This window comes from Phascolarctos cinereus, unplaced genomic scaffold (assembly GCF_003287225.1).
Source record: "Phascolarctos cinereus isolate Bilbo 61053 unplaced genomic scaffold, phaCin_HiC Scaffold_726;HRSCAF=1367, whole genome shotgun sequence".
NCBI classification, from domain to species: Eukaryota; Metazoa; Chordata; class Mammalia; order Diprotodontia; family Phascolarctidae; genus Phascolarctos; species Phascolarctos cinereus.
Window position 1 is genome coordinate 278,578,970 of NW_027556098.1, and position 8,643 is coordinate 278,587,612.

General features: G+C 39.2%; 1 protein-coding gene across 1 annotated transcript in view; it reads left to right on the forward strand.

Annotated features, from left to right (window-relative positions):
• LOC110218170 (N-acetylated-alpha-linked acidic dipeptidase 2) overlaps positions 1-8,643 on the forward strand; it is a 105,125-nt gene that overhangs the window by 85,588 nt on the left and 10,894 nt on the right.

The following is an 8,643-nucleotide window of genomic DNA, read 5'->3' on the forward strand; positions in this document are numbered from 1 at the left end:
TACATCCTTTTCCATTTGGCTGATTCTACTTTTTAAGGCATTGTTTTCTTTTTCCAAGTTGTTGCCTCTTTTTTATGATTCTCTTGCATTACTCATTTCTTTTCCCAGTTTTTTCCCTACCTCTATTGTCTGATTTTTTAAATCCCTTTTGAGCTCTTTTGGGGACTTTCTGGGCTTGAGACCAATTCACATTTCATTTTGAGGCTTCCCATGTAGACATTTTGATATTGTTTTCCTCTTTGGAGCTTGTGTTTTGTTCTTCCCTGTCACCATAGTAGCTTTCTATAGTCAGGGGTTTTTTTTGTTGTTGTTGTTGTTTTGTTTTGTTTTGCCTTTTGCTCATTTTCCAGCCTATTTCATGACTTTTAAAGTTGATCTATTCTTCTGGGGTACAGGTGGCAATGTCCCAAGCTTCTTTGCTGAAGGCCAGGGGCCTGGTTACTGGCTTTCTGTACCAGTGGCTTCTGGGGATGGCACCTAGCCTATTGTGCTGGGGGCTTCCAGGCTGGCAGTTTGTCCACTGAGCTGGGGTTGCTAGGCCTAGTCCTACCTATTGTGCTAGGGATTCTGGGGCTGGACGCCCCACAGCTGGCCTGCTGTGCCACTGGCCTCTGAGCCAGGACCTCAGGGCCTCGGTTGCTGATCTGTGCTGGTGCTAGGACCCTCGCACTGGCTTGCCTAAACACCGACAGTGCTGGGCTGGGCTCCCCTTTTGCCCAAGTGAGATGGATTTTTCTAGCAGTCTTTCTAACTTACCTTGGGCTCAAAAATTGTTTCACCCTGTCCTTTTGTGGGTTCTGTCACTCCACAATTTGTTTGGAGGCTTGATTTAAAGTTGTTTATAGGGAAACTAGGGAGAGCTCAGGCAATGTCTTGCCTTTTCTCTGTCATCTTGGTTCTACTTTTCCTATTTATTGCACTGTTGAATAAAATTGTTGATAAATTGAATTCTAATGCTGATGAAGATGTATAAGTCTATTAGGTTTTAAGACAAGATTTTTACTTTATAGCTATTGAAATTATTTAATCTTTAACTATCCATACAATGCCAGGCACAGGATCAGTACTTCCAGATTATGGCAGTGTGGTGCATGTCACAAACAAGAGAAAAGGCAGACACAGTGGTATGATGGGTAGAGAGCTGGCCTTAGAATCAGGAAAGTCTGCATGAATGTTCTACCTCTGAAAAACACCAGCAGGGTGACCAGGGGGAAGTCATTAAGTCTCTCAGTGCCACAGGAAATTCTCTAAGATTAACAGTTGCACCTTCCTCACTGGGACTGTCCCATGCCAATGATATCTCACATGTCTTAACCACACCTGCCCCTACCCCCTCTTAAAATGTGTGTCATATAAAATGTATAATAAGCCCATGGTAGATACATGTACAATCTAAAGCAGGGGTGGGGAACCTGTGGCTTTAAGGCCACATGTGGCCTTCTAGGTCCTTGGGTACAGCCTTTTAACTGATTCCAAGTTTTACAGAAAAAATCCTTTTATTAAGGGGATATGTTCTGTGAAGTTTGGATTCAGTCAAAGGGCTGTACTTGAGGACCTAGAGGGTGACATGTGGCTTCAAGGCCACAGGTTCCCCACCCCTGAATTCTAAGGAATTAGCTATAGATGCAATTTAAATATCAGTGATATAAAAATTAAACCTTCCAGATATAAAATGTCTTTTGGCTTAACGTCATATCAGCAGTTGTTGCTTAGAATTACTATGTTCTTTTCCTGTTGCCCAAAGGTGGCATTTTTCAGGTGGGTCTATTATTGTGTAGATAACTGCTGCCATTTTTTGTGATTTCATTTCAGTGATGCCTTCCCTATATCTGGCCTTTACCACCAGTGGGTGGTGTCTTTGTCTCAGTGTATACAGCACAGTTGCTGAGACTGCATCACAAAACTTTCCTTTGTTTAACATCAGTACCCAGTCTGACCTCAGAAATGCTCTTCTACATTGTCACTTACACAGCCCAGAGCCCTTTATAGTCCCATTGTAAGAAATGTAATCAAAACCTTTGTTAAGACTAGGTTTATAATGTTTTCCTCACTCCCCTTCTCCAGACTCCTTTTAACAACAGAGATAGTAGCTTTCCTGTAGGCCCCAAAGATAGTGTTCTATATTTGTGGAATGAATTATAATGTTGTGAATTAAAGACCTGAAATATTATAGGCATTGGCCCTTTTAGTAGTAAAGAGAGGATTATAAAGTCTTCTCTATGGTACATGTTAGAACAAAATCTAGTATATGTCCATAGCTCTGAGAGTGATGAATTATTTAGATGCATATGGGATCAGATTAATGAGACCTTGACTTGAATTGTAGTTGGGTTGGAATTTTAGTTTGTTCATAACATTCCTGACAGACTATTATAATTGGGTGAAAAATGCCAATCCCTACCTATCTGCCTTGCTAATCTTAGTGATCTATGGAAGGGGCCCTCTCATGTGACAGAAGTTGTGCAGACTGGCTTCTAAATCATATTACTGCGAACTGTGAGATCAGCCCTCTGTGAAAGTATATGTGCAAGACACATTGCGTTTTATAGGCACATATATACACATGCATGGACGGACCATGCTATAATAGTATTCATTATAAAACAACACAATTTAACAAAAGTTTAGTAAGTACTTTACAGCACTGTGTTAGGTAATGGGGATGTAAAAACACAACATCTTCTGCCTTCAAGGAACTTACATCATATTGGTAAAGCTGTAGTCCCTATCCACACCTTTATAAGTGCCATTGTCAAGGGCTCATTAAAGAGTATCCATCCTCTCTATTTTATTCCAGTGCTAGGTCTGCAATCTAGATCTTCAGATTTCAAATCTAGAATTCTTTCCTCTATTCAATATTTCCTTAAGAAAGCAACCCCAAATCTTGGAACACTTTCATCTGGGGGTAGTGGAGAACTAGAGTATTGGTCATTATCTACCTGTGTCAGATTTCAGAATTGGCAATAAAATGAAGATGGAAGAATACAGGAACTTAGCCCAAATAAAATGCAGAGTTATAGAAATAACATAGAGCACAGATTGAAATTAAAAATTAAAGGCGTTTGGCTCAGAAACCACCTAAATGCATTTAACTGTATTGAACATATTAAAAGAGCTTTTTTGTCAAGGTTAGTGGAATCATATCTCCTGGGCATATTTTGAAGCCCAGAGGATATACTTGAGTTACTTCTCCTTTGTATCCTTAGGATCAAGAAGGAAGCCAAGGGTATTATTAGGAGGTAGGGTTGATGAAGAAGTACATTGCAGGCTAGAGGTGGGTTATAGACTATATAGACACAGAAACATGAAGTAGAGTATTGAGTTTGAAGGCAAATTAAGTAGGTCAGTTTGGCTGTAACATAGAGTATGTAGAGGGGGATAATGTGAAAGAAGTCTGAAATGGTAGTTTGGAGCCATATTGTAAAAGGCAAATAGAGGAGTTTGTATTTTATCCTAGAGAGTGACATGGTCAGGATTGTGCTTTAGGAATATCCATTTGAAAATGTGTTGGAGAGGGGAAGTATTAGAAGCAGAGAAACTTATGGGAAGACCTGAACAAGAGTGCTATCTGTGTGAATAGAAAGGACAGATGAAAGAGATATTGAGTTAGACTCAACAAGTATAGACAACTAATATATATGTATATAGGGAGAAAGGGAGAGAAAAGAGTAAAGAATGACCTCAAAGTTTTGGACCTGACTGACTTCAATGATAGTGGTGCTCGCAGTGGAAACAGATATGATTAGAAATAGGGGTGAAGAAGATGAGTCTCATTAATTGCATATTTACGTTAAAACTGCAGCCTATATATTTTTTCATTTCCCACAGCCTTTTGATTGGACAGCCTCTGTGTCCATTTTCTCTTTAGCTGTAACTACTTTGAAGTTTATTTGGTTAACACCCCATACTCCCATCTGTAGCCATAGGAATGAAATTCCCCAAGGTTCTCCCTTTTGAATCAAACTTAAAATCTGGCCCCATTAATTCTTCGAATTCCACTGAATTTGGCATTAAACCAGCATAGTGTCATTGGAAGAGCCCTAGATCTGTAGACAAAGTTCGATCAAGAAGCACATGTTAAGCACTGTCTGTAAAATGAGCTGGAGAAGGAAATGGCAAAACCCTCCAGTATCATTGCCAAGAAAACTCCAAAATGAGGTCACAGAGAGTTGGACACTCTGGTAGGTGCCAGGGACATAAAAACACCAAATGAGACTTGGCTTTATTGCTCTGTGTGACCTTGGACAACTCACTCTACCATTCTAGAATCTCAGTTTCTTCATATGTAAAATAAGGAGTTGGAACTATATTTTCACTAAAATTTTCTCAGTCTTATGGTGCTAGGAGACCTAGATTTTCATCCTGGCCCTGGCATTAATTTACCATATGAGCTCATGCTGTGGTGGATAGAATAATTGATATTGAAGCAAGAGACCTAGGTTTGAATCCCCAGCTTTGCTTCTTATGACTTCTTTGTCCTTGGACAAATCATTTCAACTCTCTAGGTTTTTCACCCTCCTCATCTGTAGAATGAGAGTGTTGGATTAAATGATCTCTAAGGTTCTTTGCACCCCTTAAAAAGTCAGAGGATTCTCAATCGCTTAATCTCACTATAATTGCCTGGGGATAATTGTACAAGCCTATAATACAGCTACCCATGAGGCTGAGGAGGCTGGAGGATGCCGTGATCCTAGCAGTTCTAAAGTTCAGCAGATGTTCTGAATAAGTCCATCATCAATATGATGAGCTGTCTCAACTTGGGGGGGGGAGGGGGCGGGAACCAGGTGGCCTAATGAGGAGTGAACCAGCCCAGGTCAGAAACAGAATTGATCAAAACTTCTGCATTAGTTCGTAATTATACTGGGTCTGTGAATAGTCCCCGTACTTCCTGTACTACTACCCCGAGAAAGATAGACCCAATTTTTAAAAAATCTCACTGTGTCTGTTTCATCATCTGTCAAATGGGGATATCATTTGGATGCTTCTGTGAATCAAATGAGAATTATGTCTGTGAAAGTGCTTTTAAAAGCAGGAAACAAAATCCCAAGTATTATTCTAATCTGGAGCTGACTGACAGTTTTTTATTGGCAAATCCTCTAAATAATCTGTAGGCCTGCTTTGGCGTGACAGATGGTGAGGGAAATGAGAATGATGTGACAGTTCTATTCATCAAGAAAGTCATAGGAGACTAAAGGGGGTCGAACCTACTCTCTACCTAATTTTGCAGCACTTAAAGATACGCTCAGACTGAGGCTCTTGCCTCATAGTTGTAGTATGGTGGATCAAGCAGGATATAAATATTCATTTTAAAAAGAAAGATCCCTTTAAGACAGTAAGATTCTTTAAAAGCCAAGAACCCTGAATGTCTGATGCACTTCAGGGAGTCCAAATGACTCGCGTTGAAAGAGGCATTCATTGCCTATATAATGCTACTGTATGCAAAGCTTCCTGCTGTAACTCTCTGATAGAGCAGCCTTCATCAACTTGAGCTTTAGAAGGCAGAGAATTTGGCCACTGAGTTAATTTTCCCATATGCTTATTTAAAGTGACATATTCTTCCCTGGGAGGTAGAATTCAGATACTGCTATTCTACAGAAAAAGTAGCATGATAGGAGCTTCTCACAGGAAAAGAATGGCAAAGGACCCAGTGTGAGCTTTAAATCCATTTTGGTTACTGAATTGCCAATGTCGATTTAATTCAGCATACCTTTATTACACTCCTATTATGTGCAAGATGTGTTATCTCAGGGAACTCGTTTAAACTCTTATCTTCATTATTTGTATGTTACTGTGGGTTTGTCATTGTTTAAATTTTTGGATTTCTGTCTTTGCTTTTTGGGGTCACTTAGTGCATTTATAGAAATAATTGCAAAATGTGCTTTGTCATTGCGGTTTGCTGTTCAGTCATTTCCAATTGTCCATGACCCCATTTTGGAGTTTTCTTGACAAAGATACAGGAGTGGTTTGCCATTTCTTCCTCCAACTCATTATACAGATGAGAAACTGAGGCAAATGGGGTGAAGTGACTTGCCTAGGTTCATACAGCTGCTAAGTGTCTGAGGCCAGATTAGAACTCATGAAGATGAGTCTTTCTGATTCCAAGCCCAGTGCTGTATCCATTGAGCCCCGTGACTGCCCACTAGGTTTACTTTTTGGAAAAGACAAAATGTGATTATGTCTGTCTCTTCTCTCTTTTTTTTTCCCCCCTTTCTCTTCTGTATATGAAACAAATGTATAGAGCAGGAGCAGTGTCACTACTGAGAGATAGTGGAATCCATTACAACCAGAGTCATACTATCCCAGAAGTCATTCAGATTTCTTCCTAGTGTGTCTTCTTGGAATTCTGTATTTTTTTTTTCAGGTTGAGGGTAATGAAAGCATAGTGTCTGGCAGGTGAGTTTCACCTCTAACTAAAACTAATGTTTTAATACTCTCTGTGCATTTCTTGGGAATTGGACTCCCAAATATTTTATATAGTCTCTAGTTATTTTGAGTGGCATTTCTCATTCAATCTCATCCTACTAGGTTTTGTTGGTTATATACAGAAAGGGGTTATGGTTTGTGTGAGTTTGTCTTATATCTTGATACTTTGCTTAAGTAATTGTTTCCTGACATTTTTATTATTACTGTCCATCATATCATGGATTCATAGATTCAGAGCTAGAAGATATCTTATAATCTGTTAAATCCAATTCTCTCATTTTATAGATGAGGAAGCTGAGGCACAGAGTGCCTTCTCTAGGGTCGTATAGGTAGTAAGTGTCTGAGGCAAGATTTGAATTCAGTTCTTCCTGACTCCATGTTCTACCCAGTATTCTACCTAGCTACCTCAGATCTCCTGCAGAAAGATAATTTTATCTATACTTATTCTGCTAATTGCATTTTATTTTCTTATTGCTATACTGAGCATTTCTGCCAATTTATCAAATAATAGAGGAAATAGTGAACATCCTTGCTTTACCACTGAATTTTTTTGAAGAAGCCTCTAGTGTTTTTCAGTTACCCATAATTTTGGGTTTGGGTTTGAATAGTTCCTATTTTCCATTTTAAGGAATGGTACATTTATTCCAATGCTTTTAATTGTTTTATTAACAGAATGAGTGCTTTATTTTGTAAAGCTTGTTTTCTGCTGCTATTGATATTATCACATTTTTTTGGTCTTGTCATAAATATGCTTATAATATTCATAATATTTAATTAACCTTGCGTTCCTGGTATAGATCAGACTGGTCAAAGTATAGCACTGGCTACTATTTATGATTCCTTGAAATATAACATCCAGGATTTTTTTGTTATTGTTTGGTTTTGGGGGGAATCCAGTGATTTTGGGGGGGGGGCAATTGGGGTTAATGACTTGCCCAGGGTCACACAGCTAGTGTCAAATGTTTAGTCTGAGGCTGGATTTGAACTCAGGTCCTCCTGACTTCAGGGCTGGTGCTCTATCCACTGTGCCACCTAGCTGCCTCTCCAGTGATTCTTAAATTATCTATCCTTAAATTATGTATCCTTCACTTGTCTCCCAAGTCAACTATTTGAAAGTAAATACCTTTAATTCCTTTTTTTTTGGCTAATGCAATCATTGCATTTTTCCCCCTCCATTCTAATTTTCAAGGATTCTCTTACTCTCAGATAATGTTTTACACTTTAATTTCAATGATAGTTATTCTTCTTTCCATTCTTTTCTCCAGAGTTCTTATTTCACTTTTTAACTGTTTCTTCCAGGTGATTTTGTAGTCCTTGTAGCCATGACATCTTCTTCTGAGGCTCTGCTTATAGTTGTCATGGAGTTAATTTCTTCTGTTTAGTGCTTGGATAGCTTTTGACCTATCATATTTCTTCAAAGTGTTTATTGCTTTCTTTTGTTTCTTCCTATCCCCAGCCTCAGTTCTTGATTTGGGACTTTGTGTCAGGGCTAGTCACCACACTGTCTGGTACTTGTAGATGATATGATTAGCTCCTATTTGTTTCTAACTTTGATTTCTTGAATTTCTGCTGCTGGCTTCTACCTTTCCGAGTGTGCCTCTACTGAGAGCGGTGATATGTTTCAGACCCCCAAGATTGTCTAGAGTCGGAGTACCATGGTCTTCAGGGCTTCCTGGGAGCATTTCAGATCAGAATTCTGTAGAACACATCCTCTTCTCCCCTGCCCCCACCCAGCTCCAAAGGTATCCTGTTCTGAATCATTTAGCTTCCAGTTTAGCATCCACAGTGAGAGGAAACAAAATCACGTGTTTCTGATACCCTTGGGGCTTCCTCATTTGAACATGGACAGGCTTCTGGATTATTTACCTGTCCATCTGCCTCTCTGACAAGACAACAGTGCCTTTAGGCTTTTGGCTGTCTTTTTGTGTAGTCCTAGTATGGATAAAGAAAGGAATTTACTTTTGTTTCTCTTCAGACTTCTTGATCATTATTCAATCTGATTCTGCTTTTTGGATCTTTGCCAAGGTACATGTTGAAGAGTTGAGACTTTTCTATAACTTACCATACCATCATCCTAACCAGAAGTTTTAGGAAGTGTCTGTTATTATTATCATAATGCCAGTTATGCCCTCTTCTCCAGAGTTACCCTCCCCCACATTCTTTCGTTATGGTTTTCAGGAGGGGGGTGCAAGTGAGATAGAAAATGAGAAAAATTCTAAA